The sequence below is a fragment of the Tachysurus fulvidraco genome, chromosome 26 (genome assembly GCF_022655615.1).
Source record: "Tachysurus fulvidraco isolate hzauxx_2018 chromosome 26, HZAU_PFXX_2.0, whole genome shotgun sequence".
In the NCBI taxonomy this organism is placed as follows: domain Eukaryota; kingdom Metazoa; phylum Chordata; class Actinopteri; order Siluriformes; family Bagridae; genus Tachysurus; species Tachysurus fulvidraco.
Window position 1 is genome coordinate 10,191,219 of NC_062543.1, and position 19,781 is coordinate 10,210,999.

Below are 19,781 nucleotides of genomic sequence, written 5' to 3' on the forward strand. Positions count from 1 at the left end.
AAAGTTTTAACTTCCTACCATTTATGTTTTAAGTGATAAAGTGACAGGACTCACATTCATAAGACAGGCAAGCAGAAATAAATAAATAAGACATTTAATCACACACCAACAGATAATGATCTAAAACAGGAGGTATCCAGAACTAAACAGCAACATGAAAACAGAGAAGCTTTAGAATAACAAGGACACACTTAAACTAGAACGCACCAGGATATAAATAAACAAACTGATTAAGGAACTGACCGAAGATGGGTGAGAATTATCAGGCTCAACACCAGTGCCAGTAACAGAGGAAAGACCCAAATGACAGTACATGATCAGAAACAATTACATGACTATATGGACAAAAAAGACGGAATCGCCATTCGTGCTGGGAGAGAGGGATGACATGACTCATCCCGAAAGACAGTTAAAAGACATAATATGCACAAAGTCAATACCAAGACAAATTAAAGCAGTTTCCCGATAAAAGGCTACACTTCAAGAAGCAAATGCTTAATCAAAAGCAGCAATGTCTGAGACAGTGAAGACAGATAAGCAGATAACTAACTATGCATCTAGTACTATGTATGAATTAACATGAGCTAGCTAGCAAGCGATTTAAACCCCAACAGCATTTGGCCACCTAGCTAACATTACCTTTCTTAGCTCACTTGTATATTTAGCATATTTGTTAAAAAAGGTTTCTATTAAATTATTAAATAACCAACACTCAGACATTCACTGCATGTAAAAATTTTGAATATAAAATCTAGTATTTCCTATTACAAGGATACTGCAATCCATAAGATTATTAAACAGTAGCATCAGCATTTGGTTGATAACGCAATTCTAAGCAAACCTGAATGTCATTGTCATTGCCATTTACAGACATAAGGCTAAACAATAGTACCACCAAGTCATTTGGGTGATACTTAATAATTACATTCAATTTACATGTAAATTATAAACAGGAAGAACAGTATAAAATGTATGAGCAGGAATCGGCCTCTGTTCATTTCGACTCAGATCAACCCACTTCTGTCACTCTTACTGTTTTGACTGTTTTGTCACTGTTGTGCTGTAATAAACTTCTTCTTCATTAAGATTTTGATGTCCTCATCAATTATTTATTACACAGGATATTGATTATGTGGTAGCCTAATGGTTAAGGTGTTGGGCTACTGACCACCAACGTCCACCGCTGGGCCCCTGAGCAAGGCCCTTAACCCTCAATTGCTCAGTTGTATAAATGAGATCAAATTTAAGTTGCTCTGTATAAGGGCATCGAACAAATGCTGTAAATGTGAATATTACGGGTATTAATTTAAATAAATAGACAATTATGTATGTTGTAAGTTGGACTTGCAGGTTCCAGTACAGAAGTTTGATGGGTGTCACACGTTGTTTGTACTCAACACACCAGGAAATGCAATGACAGTTGCTTAACTGAAAAAAATAAATAAAGAGTAGAAGGTAGAAGATGAAATGAGTAAGTTTGTACGGGAGAAAAACAACAGTCTCATTATATTCTGAATAAATTAAGCTATATTCCATTATAGTTTGACATTCTTTTTGTTATTGCTTATCCCAGACACCATAGAGGACGGCTAATAAGGAAACAATTTGGATATGAACGTGAATAGAGATAAAAGTAAATTGGAGTGAAGTAATGATGGCTGTGAGAGCTGAAGCTCCAGGGTCACAGACCTGAGAATTAATGCGTGGGTTCTGAGGATGTACTGCGTGAGTGCTTGCAGGTTAATAATGAAGGTCGTTGTTACTCATTTTCTGCAGTACAATTTGACAGTTCTCTCAATGGGCACCTCATTAAAAGTGAAAGTAGGAAGAGGAAAATACATGGAACATTTACATTTTTTCAAATGAGAACAGTGTGTGTGTGTGTGTGTGTGTGTGTGTGTGTGTGTGTGTGTGTGTGTGTGTGTGTGTGTGTAGGTGTATAGCTGGGAATGGAGAGCAGTCGGGTATGAAAGCTAGATAGAGGATAATTTTCAATCCCAATATTTCCAAGTATTTCTATTTTTACACACATACACACACACACACACACACACACACACACACACACACACACACACACACACACACACACACACATATATTTAAGTATAAGTATTAGGAGCCCATTCACTTTTTTAAATTTTATGTTGCAGCCTGATACTACTATCGTTCAAATTATTTTTTCTTATTATTAATCTACACTCAGTACCCCATAATGATAACATGAAAATAGAAAAAAGTGGTTTCCAGAAGGTTCAACCTCTAACATTACAACAACCCTAAGCACACAGCTATGTGAATGTCCTACAGCCCTGAATTGAACCCTATTAAACATCTTTGGAGAGTCACTGAAAATGGCTGTTCACCGACGATCCCCAGCTATCCTGACCAAGCTTGAGAGGATTTACAAAGAATATTGTCAGAAATCCCCCAATCCAGGTGTGTGAAGCTTGTTGTGTCATACCCAAAAAGGCTTGAGGCTGTAATTGCTGCCAAAGGTGTTTCAACTAAGTACTGAGTAAAGTATTGTTTTTCTTTTTGTATAAATTTCCAGACATTTCTAGAATTCTGTATACACTTTGTCATTATGGAGTACTGAGTGTAGATGATATATACAGTGCAGTATACAGTACAGACCAAAGGTTTGGACACACCTTCTCATTCAAAGAGTTTTCTTTATTTTCATGACTATGAAAATTGTAGATTCACACCGAAGGCATCAAAACTATGAATTAACACATGTGGAATTATATACGTACATAACGAAAAAGTGTGAAACAACTGAAAATATGTCATATTCTAGGTTCTTCAAAGTAGCCACTTTTTGTTTTGGTTACTGCTTTGCACACTCTTGGCATTCTCTTGATGAGCTTCAAGAGGTAGTCACCTGAAATGGTCTTCCAACAGTCTTGAAGGAGTTCCCAGGGATGCTTAGCACTTGTTGGCCCTTTTGCCTTCACTCTGCGGTCCAGCTCACTCCAAACCATCTCGATTGGGTTCAGGTCCGGTGACTGTGGAGACCAGGTCATCTAGCGCAGCACCCCATCACTCTCCTTCATGGTCAAATAGCCCTTGCACAGCCTGGAGGTGTGTTTGGGGTCATTGTCCTGTTGAAAAGGTGCTGTGTCCAAACTTTTGGAAGGTGTGTACAAACTTTTGGTCTGTACTGTAAAAATTGAGATGCAATGTTTTCTTCAACTTTTGGAGAGCCTGTGCCCACTGGAGCCTCAGCTTGGTGTTATTGGCTGACAGAAGTTAAACCTGACGTAGTCCGAAGCTGTAGTAACACATCCAGCTCAAGGTCCGAGGTATTACACATTCTGAGACACTTTTCTGCTCACCACTATTGTGCAGAGGATTATCTGAGTTATTGTAGCCTTTCTGTCAGCCTTAAAGGCAGGGTCTCTGATTTTTGAAAGCCAATGTCGACATTTGAAATCACCAAAACAAACACACCCCTAACCCAAATGGGTCCCACCCTTGTATTAATAGCTCCGCCCACACATACATACATAACCCAGGCAAATAATGGTAAGAAATGTGTCTTTATCATAGCTGAAGGGAAGAACAATACGATTGCAGACAAACAAACAAGCAAAAATGACACACAAGCATAATCATGCAAAGGACAAAGGCATATATTAGTTCTGTGTAACAAAGCAAAACAAACGTTACTCACCTATCGAGAAGGAAAAAAGCGCCTCGGCATCTTAAGTAAAGTGGAATTTCCCGAGTCAATAACTCCTGAGCTAAACGCTGTTACTACACAAAACGCGGTTGTAGCTGCCTCTCTACATCACTACGATAGAAAAGAGGTGTTATTTGTTTAGTAACAGCGTTTAGCTCAGGAGTTATTGACTCGGGAAACTCCAATCTGTGAATATGTGGCCAACCTCCCGCTCCTTCAGTTCTCTCCAGCGCTGGAAAGCTGATCCTATATTAACACGTCCTACTTCTTGCCTTATCGTAAGTCTTTATTCGCTTTCTTTCTTTGTTTTTATCATCCATTTCAATGCTAAAACAGCTTTCTGCTAATGTCACACATGCGCACTGAACACATATTGACAAGCCCCGCCCCTTTCTGCTCATTGGCTACACTTTTGTTTTGAATTTTATTTTTGATTTTTTTTTTATTATTCGGCCCGACTCAGTTTTCTGAAGCATTTCTCAAAATCGGAGACCCTGCCTTTAAATGGCTATTCTCCATTGAACTCTCGCATTGACGATGTGCTTACATTTGCAGAGCTTACATTAATTTAGTTTTTATTTATTTATTTATTTATTTATTTATTTATTTATTTATTTATTTATTTATTTATTTATTACAAAAAGAGTTTTAATAGAATAATTAGAGCCACACCATAACATATATAACAAATGTATATATTTATGCCATTTGGCAGATGCCCTTATCCATTCTTTTTTTAAATATATATATACTGTATACATATGTTTGTGTGTGTGTGTGTGTAAGAAGGGGCAGAGGACTGCCTTGCATAATTACTTTTAATGACAAGGATTTATTTCTTTAACAGCAGAGCTGTTTATCCATTCTTTCCCCCAAAGACCTCTTTTTCTATGCATATGTAATGCTCAAGCCAGATATATACACACACCCCACTACTTTAAGGGTCAGGCAACAGCTGGTCACGCTGCAGTGGGTGCCATTTGGGGGAGAAATAGAGTCTAACGAAATGTGAAGATCTAGAGAAAATATGTTTAACGTTGCTGGGATATTGCATCGTAAACTCATCTGCCATTCATTTCCCTTAAAGCAAAGTTTTAGCCAAGTCAGCAAAAAGCTGTCAGGATAAGCTAATATCACTTTATATACTGTAGCTTAGGTCAGAGCATCCCAAAAAAACAAAAAAACACCAGGTGTTTCAGACTAGAATACACATTCCATCTCTATTCTTGCAGAACTGTATAGTTATATTTCTGTCTAGGTGAAATACTGAATAGATTCTGAAATCTTTCCTAATCTAGAAGTCAATTTATTCTGAGATTTTTAAAGAACACCTTGAAGTAATTGTATAAATTTATTAAAATACTATAATGTTTCCTTTCTAGATCCTCCACAGTCCTACAGTAGGTCCAATTTTTTACATCTTCTTAAGGTAAATGTGATTTAGGGATGCCAATATTTCTGGAATGTATATACCACATTATGAAGAGTTATACAGATGAAGGATCCATATAAATCAGGACCTTGAATTACTGAATCTTTTAATTCGTACTTCTTGCACTAAGTCATGTTTATGGCCATTTAAATGAATGTATCCTTGGGGAATCAATACAAATGATGTTGTATAGACCAAGTATACAATCATTGCATCCGAATGTATATTGTTATATTCAAAATATCACGATGTACAATACGTCACTGCCCATAGTAGTCAGAACTGCAGGTCTGAAAGTATTTCAAGTGTAGTGGGTTTAGTAAATTGTTTGAGCTAGCATGGTTGCTCTACTGACTTTAGTTTAAAGGCCCTTTTTTCCATTAGCCACAATGACACTTGCTTTAATGAGGCCAGCTAAGCTGTGTATTTAGACTTGGCTGCAGCTCATGTAATGTGAAGGCAAATGCAGTGTGTAAGTGGAAACACATGGAGATTCATAGATGTCATAATAGTTGTTAAGTGCAAGTACAGTGTAACTACTATAACATCTAAATGAGCAGAAAATTTGTCCTATAACATTTATTAGCTATAATCTGAATGACATTAAGACAATTTTAAGTATAGGTCTCTTGTTACATATTGGTCAAATATGTCAAAAAATGTCTTGGCATAATGAAGAACTCCACTCAGAAATGTTGAATATGTTTACATTGAAATATGTGTTTTGTATTTTGAAATTATCAATATTGTGATGTGTTTAATTATTCTTTAGTAATTAATTAATTATATTACTATATCACAGGAGATCAGTGTGATATTAGCCTGAAGGTTGCACATGTGAGGAGGTGGAGGCTGAACAGATCGAGGAACTAATGTTCTGCTTCATCATCAATGGTTATCAATCAATCCCACAGGCACCACAGCCAATCAGCATTTAGGGGAAACTTAGTAGGCCAATTAGACCCAGAAGTAGGCCAGTTAGACCTAGACTAACATGTCAATGAAAGAAGACTGAATATTTTTACCAGATTCCAGAAAATGAAATTTGTGCCTATTTTGTTGTATCCATGTTCAACATTGAATCTCTTTACCACGTTACAGTCCACAGTGGTGTTAATGGCTCATATGATAATAGCCACTCAAAGCTTTAAATAATGTAATTTTTCATAAGCAATTCTGTTTTCGCTAAACCTACCAGAGGCATTAAATTCATAGAAATGTTCCAATAAACAAATACAGTTCTCTTTTTTCATACAAATGTTTTTATCTTCAAAATGAATGGTGATATCAAACCTGTTCCTGCTCTCTGAAATGGCCCACATGCTTTTTTATTAGCATCTAAAATTTGAAGAGGTTCGCTTTAACTACTAAAGTTTATCCCAACAGACATAAAATGTCACACACAAAGCGAACAGTGTCACTGTTCATTTTATATGAGACATGTGGCTAATAAATAATTCGTATCAACTTGTAATGTTAATAAAAATGATCACAGGGTAATTAAAATGATTAATCAGCAAGTTGTTAAGGACAAATTTTACCTTTAATAACCTTTATTGCAGGACAAACTGTATTAATGTGCAATGTATAACTAATAACTCGAGTCACATTTTAAACATGGCAAAGAATTTTCATATATGTAAAAAGTTCTAAAAACCCGTTGCATGATTTACAAGGTTTTGCAATCTAGGTTTACTTTGCACTCCCTCTCATGGGCATTATTCTTAAATGCTTGTTGGCCTACAGTACAATCAGCTTCCTCTGTTGAATGACGCTGATGAAGCTCTGAATCAGGTTCCCAGAACGCAATCAACTCGATGAGATAATATCGGTCATTATCGGCTCAGGACTAAAGTGCCACACAACCAATAGGTGTGGTTGATTGTGTTTGGGACAGTTTTGACCCAGATTTCACATTTTAAATTTAGATGATTAAAGAGGGACCAATTTGAGCCAAATATACTAAATTCATTCATACTTTACTGGCAAATTATAAGTAAATAACATATGAGTTTGATATTCAGGATCAATTTCTGTCTTGTCGCTTTCGATCTCTGAACATCAGCTGTGTAATAAACGCTGTTTCATTCTGTTACCTGTGTTCTGCTGGATATATATCTTATCATGACTGGACATTTTCAAATAATTTTGCCTGCTGGTGCAGGAATCTTTCTCCATCATCTTCATACTGATTATAAGATGAATTCGTTAGGCTTATGTCAATGCTACTATGCCATATAACGTCTTAAACTGGGAGAATAGAGCTCAAAAGCTAGCAAGGTTTTAGACTGAATTTAGCGTTGCCTTTGTTAAACTGCCTCGTTACCTGATGTCACCTTTGAAAACCAGACAGACGAGATTACACTGTAGACTAAATAAAAACATTTCCACTTTCTTTAAGGAAAATATGTTTATGTTTTAATGGTTAAAGAATATTTATAAAGTATGTTATGGGAAGAAAAACACAGTTTTAGTCAAAATGTCATTTTCATCTTTCTTGGCTGTTTGACAGAATTTAACCATAATGACATCTGACAGATTTTCCCAGACTGCCATTACATTACATCATTAGATTATGTTTGCTTGTGGTAATCTTTCATTTTTCATCAATAACGTCAGATCAAGCTATCTCCACCTGCCAATTTGGTCCCCCAATCCGCCCGAAACTACATTCTCACAGGTTTTTATTTAAACAGACTATTGTGTGTATGTTTTCTTTTCTCACTATTCATGTTCTCACACGTTGATCAAAAGTATCTCATTATCCCCAGCTGTTGAACTGGAATGTGCAGGCAGACAAAAGGCGAGCATGCCAAACCTCTGTGTCTTTTTAATGAGGAGTCATTTGTACAGTAAAAGGCTGCATGCCTAACATTGCAGCCTGATGATATAGAGCCACACAAAGGGTTGGCTTTATGAAACAGAGTCTCATGGTATTATTCTCATAAAGAGTGATGGCATGCTAGCAAAAAAGGACAAAACAAACAAATGAACATGACTTATTATGACTGGATAAAGGCACTGGACTCTCTTTCATCCTTTTATTATGACTCTTTCATGTAACCTTTGCATTACTATGACAAGTATGAGGAACTTTGATTGACTGTGAGAGAGTGAGAGAGAGCGAGAGTGTGACTCACTCACCAGCTCAATTTCAGCTAACACAAATGACTTACTAATAGTGCAGGCACAAAAGCCAGGATGACGTAGCCAAGATAAGAAAGAATTTCTCATGAAATTTGTTTCCACATAATGTAATGTAACCAATTAACACATTACTATCAGCATGCCCTGGAGTTTCACTGATTATCTTTCCTCCCTCTGCATTCTTTGTAATGGTTATCTACAACAACAGCAGAAGTCAAATTTGTTTAGCGGTCCTGTCCTGGGTTTAATTATCTTAGTGTGTTGATCTTTCTGTGAAACCCATGTAGTTAAAAAGCCCATGAGTTTGTAGAGGAAAGGTACAAATACCATTTCTTGTGTTGCAACATAAACACATCTTATTTATTCTTTTTAATCTTCAAACCTTTCAAATGTAATTTAGCAACAGTACATTCTTAACCGTCGATGAGCACAAAGACTTTGGAGATCTCCTCAGCTTAGCAGTTTCTCTTTTTTTTCGACCATCTGGTTTGAGGGATTAACGTTAAAGTCTAGTCTAGACCTCAAATGATAGCAAGATCTTTTTTCAATCCAAGATCCAGCCTCAGTAAATTACTCATTTGCATGAGATTTTCCGCTAGTGATATATACACATTTGCCTCACACCTTCAGGGTTGGGAATTTGATTCCCAATTCCCGTAGTTCTCACTGTGCTTCTGGGTCTCCTCAGGGTTCATCAGGCTCCTCTCCTGTCGAAAGACATGTTGTAGGCTAACTGGGATCTCTAAATTGTTCCTCGTGTGTGAAACATTGTGCTATAATTCTGTCCAGGGTGTCCCCATAGCTTGTGCTCTGAGTCCCATGGGATTGACTACAGGTTCAGGAACAAGTGTAGGATAAACGCTTCAGAAAATGGATGGATGTTATCTTCCAAATTTATTTTGTAATAAAATTTGCCATTGGAGGTGCAATAGCTCATTTTTATTCATAATCTTTTCAAATAACCTTAGTATATTTAGAACATGTTGCAAAACAATGCATTAATCTATGGCTTCAAGAAGTCGCTCAAGAAGCCTGATTTTCAGCCTGATATGCTTGTTTTCCTTCTGTTTGTGGCTCTACTCTTAGTCGTTTGACGGCAACGTAGATCCTCGGGATGGTGATTGATAAGATAAGAGACTAATCTTACCTAACACTCTTTTAATGCAACACTGCAGTCAATACTGTTTAACTACCTGCTGAGAGTGTGATTTCTACTGAAATAGACAACAGCAGCAGCTCTTTATAGTCCTTTAGTCAGTCCAGCTGGCTCACGTCAGCACCTGTACACTCTGCATAAACAGACCAGCTTCTAAAGTTTCAACCTTGAGGCTAATTAACTCAATCGCTGCTTTTAGTCACTGTGTCATACGGTAGGATCACTCAGGATTTCTCATTAATATTACATTTGAAGGACACTAAATTATTTCTGTGATTCAGGGTATGAATTAGGGCACACATTCCCAACCCCAACTCAAATACAGTATGAAAAATGATCCAGGAGATAGCAGTCCAGAGACTAAAAAATCTAAGCAAACCTTCATTTTCCAACACTACTAAACCCTCCCTTTTTGTATTTTCATGTTTAAGAGAAACATCTACAGTATAAAGCAACAGCGATTCTAATCTCTCTGGTCTTTTTATAGCAAGTCGGTGCCTCAAAGCTTTACCGGCATTAAATACCTCGCTTTCATGTTTCTGTTCTGCAGAATAAGATTCAGGCGGTAGGTTCCAGTTGAGATATGTTTAAGGAATTCAGCAACAACTGTGCTACACCCATGCGTGTGAATCATGTTGAAGATGGCATTGTAGTGGATGTCATTTCAGTAAATCTGACATCTGAACCTTAACATGCATTGTAGCAGAAAGATGGTGCTTCTTATTAGAACGAGTTTAACTGATCATATTTATGATCATAACCTTGACTATCAACCCTGAGGCAGAGATTTAGTACAAGATCAACTGCTTGATCAAACTCAAAGGTTTTTTTTTGGTACAATTACATTTCTGTTCTGTAAGTAGTTAGTGATAGCTATCAACAACATTTATATTTGGCATACAGTATACCGTATAGTCAAAGTAATAGTGTGGAAGTCAACAGGCTCAACTTTCTTTTATTTTTTTACTCAACCCTGCAATTTCTCACAACAGCCGAAGCCTGTTGATGTTTCACAGTTCTCGAGAATGCTGCTGTTCTCTTAACAGTGAAAATGCAGGATGGACAAACTCACTGGCTGTTCGTGAAAACTTTTGGATAAGACACTACACTACCTTACACTACACACACACAGCAGATAAGGGCTTTATGTATTATACGGCCAAGGACCATTTAGTATTGAGCCCATAAATCAACTAGACACACACACACACACAAACTGCTACAGTATCCTTGACATTAAATGGCTTCCCCTCCCTTTCCCGATAGTTTCTTCATTACAAAAGTTGCGGTGGTATGATTTATGTTGCCAACACACCATAATTTCAGGCAAACAACCGCACACTCATAAAAAAAGAAAAAGTATGATGTCCCTTTTAACTTCTCCTTTCTTACCCCTTTCCTCTCTCTCTCCCCCTTTCCAAATACTGTAGATCTCTGAGGTCCTAAGAGAACTGAAAGTCAAGGAAAGTGCTTAGTTTGCAAACAAAAATAATGAATGGTTTAAAAGGTCAGGAAAGTAGCAGTGGGACATGAAAAGTCCTGTTTTGGTCGTAGGATTCATCGACTAAAATGTTTTGGTGGATGCTCCAAGAACAGGAATATGAACAAAGGTTGGAAAGTGGGGGAAAAAAGGCCAGGTGACATTTTTCCAATTTTCAACACAGTTTTATTTCAACATGTTTGTGATCACTGTAGCCTCAGATTCCTGTTCTTGGCTTAGAATCAAACCCAATATGATCTCCAACAGTTGTAGGCCCTCTGCCTTGACAAAGGATGTAATGGATGTAAAGAGGGATTATTTGATTTAATGCAATATTCTAGACAGCTTGAACCTTTCTGTCTGTTCTCTTCTTCTCTTATCAACCAAGCATTTCATCTCACAAATCTAAATAGTAGTATGTGAAAATGTTAGAAGATTTTTTTAATTTTTAAACCAGCCAAGCACAAATAACTGGCATCAACAATAGCGACAGGGTCAAGATCCCTACATCATGTTTTTTTTGTCTTGTTCTTCTTCCAATTCTGATGTTGATGTCATGACCTGACATGAGTGACATGAGTGATTAAGTGATTGATTGCTTGTGCTACTGACACATAATTGACTAAGTGGATAATTGCAAGAATGAGCAGGTGAATCCTATAAAATGGCTAGTGCGTGGGTATTTAGCAGTTATTATACTGTTTATACATAAAACAGGAAGTCATATAAAAAGTTCAAATTTGTATACAAAAAAACTTCCCATTCTTTGCCCTTGGCTTACCATTGAAGTGAATCTTTTCATGTTTGCAAATTTCTAGGCTGTGTTGCAAATAACCTCATGATTTGCATATTTGCAAATCCCATCTTGGTCCTCTGATCTCTCGGACAGTACAGGATCCATACAGCACATCTACGAACCATTTCAACTAACGATTAGCAAGCTGAATGTCCTGATGATCTGTTAAACAACGGACATAATGCAACTCAGCAGATATGTCCATATGATCTATTGTGAACCATAGAAACAGTGGGAAATATTGATTTTGTCTCTCGTTTTTAAGTGAGTAAGTTGTGGTGATGCTGTGCTGTGTAATTGGTGCAAAAGAGAGAGAGAGAGAGAGAGAGAGAGAGAGAGAGAGAGAGAGAGAGATGTTAGCTTATTAAATAAAATGGTTTCACAGCATAGAGTACCTTATATAGCATAGAGTATAAATGTATTTACACCTTTGAATTTAGACCACAATACTGCTCTGTATTTTATGACTTAAAAGTAAAATGGAATTGGAATGGAATGTTAAAATCAATTAGCCAATAATGTGTATGGTATGTGAAATGGTGTGTAAACTTTCACCCTCATTCCTGTGAAATGCCTAAAGAAGAACTAGATAAGTCCCTGAGACAAACCTTGACACACAGAGAATAGCATTCCGACAGTGAAGCACGATGGTGGTAGTATCACACTGTGGGAATGCTCATCATTAACAGGGTTTTGTGTGTGTGCTTTCAGAACATAAGCATTACTTTCAACTGGATTTAACGATTTTGTTTTGAAAGTAAAGAAACTATTAGTCGATTCATTCTTCATTTATTTATTTACTTACTGTAAATGCTTTATCCTGGTCAGTGGATAACATTGTTCCTTTTTAAATCAAGTAGGATTTGAAACATGGGATCTAAACATTTGTGAAAATCCATCAACATAAATTTTCTTTCATATAAAGATAACCATGATGAGCAAATAACAAGATTAAATAGTGACGACGTTTTAATACTTAAAGCCTAATGATTAATGTGTGTGTGTGTGTTTTGTTTCTCACAATTGCTCCACATTTCACTAGTGCCATAGTCTTTGAACAGATCTCTATGTTACCTGAAGAGCAGACTAAATGCTTCTTCTATCACTTCTCTATCTAGTCATGTTTAAACAATCTTCACTCTTCAGGTATAAACAGACTTGCCTTTTGCTAATTCATTTATATAAATGCAGAATCTTCAGAAGGCACCTGAGTGGAACTAAGACTAGATTCTTTTGCAAACACTGATCAGTTTTTCAATAGTATTTGTCAGAATGCTTCACAATTCTGAAATTCTTACTCTCGTTTTCTCTCATCTGCTCTCTGGGGCTTTCTGTCTTTCATCTCTCCTCCGTTCCTGTTCCTCTCTCTCTCTCTCTCTCTCTCTCTCTCTCTCTCTCTCTCTCTCTCTCTCTCTCTCTCTCTCTCTCTCTCTCTCTCTCTGTCTCTCTGTGTGTGTGTGTGTGTGTGTGTGTGTGTGTGTGTGTGTGTGTGTGTGTGTGTGTGTGTGTGTGTGTTCCTTTGTGCTTTTCCATGCTTTACTTAAAGTCCTGAAAATTTGTTGCCACAGTTTGTGCTGGCTAAGTTTGAGTCAGTGATCTATGGAGGTAATAACAGAAAACCAATTAGAGCAAGGGCAAATATCTCTCTCTCTCTCTCTCTCTCTCTCTCTCTCTCTCTCTCTCTCTCTCTCTCTCTCTCTCCCTCTCTCTCAAACACTGGTATGCATAATGTATGTCCTAGGCACACACCTATCATTTTTATTGCATGACTTTTTCTTCTGGGACTTTTGCAGTGGGCGTGCGCGCGCACACACACACACACACACACACACACACACACACACACACACACACACACACACACACACACACACACACACACACACACACACACACAAAACACTAAAATCCACATTCATCCCACAGTGCATTTCTTTAATTCCTCTGCTACCATATTCCTCTCTTCTCTCTGTTTAACTGATTTTTTAAAGTTCATTTCTATGTACCACACAAATTTTCATCAAATAGTCATTTACTACATAATGAAGTCACTTACTTCTTGTTTTTGAAGCGAATCACTCTCATTCATACCTGCAGCATAAATTACTCATGATCCTCATCAGCATGGTAACAGCTTCAATCTCGAGTACAAGGTGCCAGGATTGCTATTCATTCACTGCAGTGACATCACACCATTTATTCACGAACGCAGAGTTGCCATGGAATCCATGTAGGCCTCCTGTCAAAGGACGAAGAAGCAAAGAGATATGATGATGAACATGTGAGAAGTGTCTCTAGAGCCAGGGGTGTAGTGATATAATGATAACGGATTCATGGTACGGATTATTGTAGAAGCCTGTACAAATTTAATAATTTTCTTCAAGTCACAAGAAGTAAATTAAGAAACTTTTTGGAACACATATGATTCTTGTAATCAGATTACATATAAAGTTCTAAACATGAATTCAATAAGATATACTTTTTTTTATTAAACAAATCGGACTTTTTTGACTGTTTTGCATTTTTTTTAACTCACCTCAATGTAGATATTGTGCATCGAATATTTTCTTATGATGCAAAAGCTAAAAGAGTAGTAATGTTGCATTGGGTGTTGATCTGAAAAGAAATAAGAAAGTGTCAGCAAAATCTTTGGATGAAATTACTTGTTTAACATATATATATTTAAACAAGTAATTCCATCCAAAGGTTTTGGATCTTGTGTGTGTGTGTGTGTGTGTGTGTGTGTGTGTGTGTGTGTGTGTGTGTGTGTGTGTGTGTGTGTGTGTGTGTGTGTGTGTGTGTGTGTGTGTGAGATGTTTATTTTGAAAACAGCATTAGCATTAAAATACGCTAACTTTAAGAGAATGTTTTTAAAAACTTACAAAGCCCTTCTGCCTCCTGTAATTTGTAATTATTTTAAGAACATGACATTATTTCCAATAAAATACAAGTAGAGCTCCATTAAGATCCTAAAAAAAAAAGATTTCACAGGACAAACTTTAGGATTTTTGGACGAGGGAAGTCCACTAAACATCATTCAGTCTCTGCCAATGTTCTGGTCACATGCATGGCATGGCATTAACACTTAACCTTTTGGTAAAATAATAAGTAAAAATAACAGTAAATAACCACTAGCTAGCTACCATTAGCTGTCTAAGCTGTGAATATTAGCTACTGGAAGGGATTCTAGACTTACTTAGCATTAGCAAAGACTACAGGCCTGGTTACAAAATAAGCCGTTAACATTTGCAAATCTTACACAAAGATGCTTTTTCAAAGTGGAAAATAAAGTTCTTGCCTCACACAAGGCCACATGTTACCTGAGTCTCAGCAAATTGTAAGTTTTCTCTTTTTTTTTATTCCTGAAGCCATGGGGATCTTATACATAATTTCACTCTGGAGTTTTGTAGCTTATCCATCTTTAAATGCACACAAATAGCTATAGCGCTACCTTCATTGTGTAACACGAGAAGGTGATTATATTTTTTATATGGAAATGTAATTAAGTAACAGTTAAAGTAGTCAATTTCAAGAGTATTCCATTAGAGCGTATTTTCTTTATTCGTTTTAAAGGTTTTGATCAAATATTTTCCACAGTAAGAGAAGCTCCTAACATTTTTATGATCGCCATTAGCCTACAACATGAACAACTTTCTTTTTCTTTCTTTCTTTCTTTCTTTCTTTCTTTCTTTCTTTCTTTCTTTCTTTCTTTCTTTCTTTCTTCTACACGCAGTGCTCAGGGCAAGCCAGAATGGTGTTGGCATTGTGTCAAAAATGTGTCAAGTTTATTTTCAGTATAATTTTGTTGCTTTGTAGTGATCAAGAAGGACTTGGTAAGAGGTTTAACACCCACAAGCTACACACTCACTCACTCACTCACTTACACCTAGGGGCATGCTGTTCTTCTGCCAAGAATTCAGTGGAATTTGAAGTGTTCTTATGTTGTGAGATCCATCTGAAGTATTGCATAAGTGCAGGTTTATACTGCCATGTCAGGGAGACTATTTATCATTGGACCAGGTTAGTTTTACACATACATGATGATATTAAGCATTAATCATTATAAAAACAAGCAGGAAATCGATTCAATAAAACACTTATGTCATGGAAGTGAGTAATATGTCATGGTGCTTCTGCACTTAGCATGGAGATAAGGAGAGAATCTACCGCTATAGATTTGTGTACATTAAACCCTCTTCAATCACATTCCTACTGCTCATATAATTCACTTCAGTTCGATAACTGAGCCTGTTCTTTGTGCCACAGTACACACAACTAACTTGCATACATAGTTTATATGTACAGTTTTTAAATAATAATATAAAAAATGTACCTATTGTGATCCATATTGATCCTTATATTTTAATTCTTTTGTTGATAAAACTCAGGGTGATATTTTACAAGGCTAATACCTGTCACTGCTACTTTAGCCTAATAGCTAAAGTAGCTAGAACAGTTGCTATTCTAGCTATTACGTTGTGGTTAATGGGATGAGTTCATGTTTTTCAGATTTTGAGTGGAACATAACAACATCGAGTCACATAAAAGGTCAGACACAATGAGAATTTTTGAGATTTGCTGATACTATACTTTTAACTAATAGATAAGTATCTATTTTATTAGTTTATAGTAACATTTAATGCTGTGGAATGTCAGCCAAACACTAGGGTACTAGGCTACAGTATAAACAGTCCTTCCCTTTTCAGCCACTCCATTTTTTTTTCATTTTTTTTTTTATGTAATTCTCGAGAAGCCAGAAAAAAATCCAGCATATCATGTTACCGAGAAACCTTAAACCTTTCTGACACTAAGACTTTTCCTTAAGACACTTAAAACCTTTTGGCAAGCCAAAATAAAAAGAGACCATTGCTATGGTATTAATTAGAATGCTTACCCACATCCATTTTTGGTCTAAGGTCTACAGTTAGATAAAAATCTACATTGAGCAAAAGTTTGCACACCCCAGGACAAAAAAAAGGACATTTAGTGCCTCAGACTTGTAGAGCTAAACGTTTTCTCATCATCATCATAGGTACCAAATCGTCTATTTTATAAATAGTCCAAAGAGTTTATTTTAAGGAATCAGAAGATAATAAGCCTAAATATAAAATGAGCTGTAATGTTTATCCTGTGCACATTCAACATCATATATTTATTATAACTCTGCCAGATTGATTGGCCAGTTTTTTGCTGGTTCCACTTGAATCCACTTGTTATAATTGCCCAATCTTACAAACCGCCTTCTGGAGATCAAGAGGGTTATTGCAGCATTTATTTTCAGAATATTTTTCATTGCTGATTGATAATAATAATAATAATAATAATAATAATAATAATAATAATAATAATAATAATAATAATAATAATAATAATAATAACCTTTATTTTCTATAGCGCCTTTAAAAGAACATCTCAAAGCGCTTTACATAAGCAAAATAAAAACAAGAAAAAGATTTTAAAAAAAGATGCTTTGTCTTGTTGCTGGAACTGTGGTTGTTGTGCATATATATTTTCATATTTAATATAGAAAATGCATAGGGAGAGGCACATTATTTGCTCTCATTCGTGCAGCTTATAAAACAGAAAGTCACTAGTGACAAGCTAAATTGTTTTCAACCCAACAATTTGATCGATGTTTTTTATTTCATTTTGCATTGCATGTGACCGCACAAGTTCAGATAGCCCAAAAGAATTTGTGAAGAAGACGTGTGCCAGAATGTCGTTTGAATCTAACTACACTGGATCACAAAATGTAAAAGAAGGAAAGAAACACGATAACACACTCGCATGAATCATGAAGGAAGTTTAGTCATTAGGGATCCTCAGACTTCCTGATAATAGACATTGTTGTTTTCATTCGTTATCAGGTAACAATTCTCTGAATACCAAAGACAACTCTGGAAGATGAAACTTCCTTGAGAAGTACATTTTCACACCGACATAAAAAGATACCTTATCATTGAAGGTTTGAAGGAATGAAGGTTTTACTTCATTAATCTAGGATATTTAGTAGTAAACAGGAAGTCATGGTTAAGACAGAATCTATATTACTTTATATCACTGTTGCCTTGGTTTATTTCTTGGGCAGGGAACCAATCCAGCCACTAAGGGGTTAACTCATTTCTGGGCCCAAGCCCGGATAAACAGGGAGGGTTGCATCAGAAAGGGCGCATACAGTATATATTGGATGATCCACTGTGGCTACCATGAACAGGAACAAATCGAACAACAAGAAAATATAGTTATAGTACTAACTGCATTGTGTAACATAAGACAGTCACCCTACTTTTTCTACATAGATGAACTTAATTGGATGCTAAACTGAGCAAATTTGGCCAGATGAGGAAAAAGAGATCTTTGGTAAAAAAAAAAAAATTGCTGTGCCTTCACTGTAACCTTTCAGCCCCAGTGACATTTTCTTGTTTTTGTTGTGCTGCAACATTATTAATCCTTAAAACATTTTTATATACGAAGAATTCTCAGTTGTTAAATATTCATTTCTTCAGAGTCAGTACTTAGTGCATTGTGCATTGTTCTTTTTGCAGAAGTTACAGATTTAATTTTTCTTGGATGTATCTCTCTGAGCCTTCCACATTTTGTTTTGGGCAATTTCTCCCATTCCTCTATTCAGATAGTGTCCAACTTCTCCCACATAAGATGATGAATGCTAATGGAGAGCAATTACAAGGTCACGCCACATATTTTCAATTGGATTTAAGACTGGCATTCAGTGCAACCATTTACAAAAACAAACCTTCATTTTTTCTTTGTAGTTTTTTGAATCATTGTCCTGCTGGGATATAAATTCTTGCCTTACACACAAATTTTTGGTGAACAGGAACAACATGTTCTCTATCCATGTTGCTTTTTAATGGCAACAAGCACTCCAGCAACTCCAGAAAGTAATGCTTCCATCGCTGATGGCACAGTAGGTTTGATGTTATCAGGGTATTTGGCTGTTTGTCTGCATCGGTATTATTTTCCTAAACCTCTCAGGTTTTAAACATGGCTTTTGGCAATCTACAGGTATGCTTTTATTTAGCCTTTTTCAGAAGTGTTTTATTGTTGAGGTCTATACAGGTTTTCCTCTTTCAGCCAAATCTGTAACACCTACAGTGATGTAGATTGTAGTGACTTCTCTGACCATTGCCTTTCCTTACTATTCATTCGGTTCAGAAGGATTGCCTGATCATTGTAGTGTCTGTTTTGTGCCATATTCTTTCCATGACAAAACTCCTGGGAAGGTTCAAAGCTTTGCTGATATTTTTATAATCTTCTCCACCTTTTGATTTTTTACTATAAATATCATCTCGATGCTTCACAAATAGTTTCTTGCTTCTCAAAACAGGTCTGATCTAAGTCCTCAAAATTCAGTACTATTCCCAAAAGGCAGAAAAAGAAAGGTACTGTAAGTGAATTAAGGAGTTTACTTAACTTTTACTTAAGTCTGAGAACTTTTTTTAGAGAGAAAAAAACGGACTATATTTTCTATTTTCGAATGGACTTTTATAGAGACTTTTTCCCTATCATGATGCTTTATTTAGAATATTAAAATCTCTACTGGCTTCTGATTTTTCTGTGTTTGCTAAAGTCAGGTTTAGGCTATGAGATTACAGCGACCTTTTAAGACTAATACGCCTTAACATGTGTTTTCTGTGTGGAAGATTATACCATGAAGATCCTCTAATGATGGACCAGTGACTAAACAAGGTTAATGTGTTCTGCATGACATTGCATAAATTGAACTATTCTTCAAAGCAAGCTAAGGTAATAAAGATAGCTTTCTGTCTATTAGCATGTTTTGTTTTTTTAGAGTTTGTGACTAATCTTGTATTTGTAACTGTTCTTTGAGGGCTTTTTTTGTGATCATTTTGTAGCAGTGCTTTAAGAGCATTCTGAGATTTAAATACACACATACAGTATACACATTCTGCAGTGCTCTGGTGCCCTTAGGAAACATTAAAAAAAATCATGTACATCTTGCCCTGGCATTCAAAGAAGTGGATAGTGATAGGTAAACAATCAACAGAACAGTTAATACCCAAAGCTCAGGCTTAAGAGGCAGCCAAGTCTTACTAATGC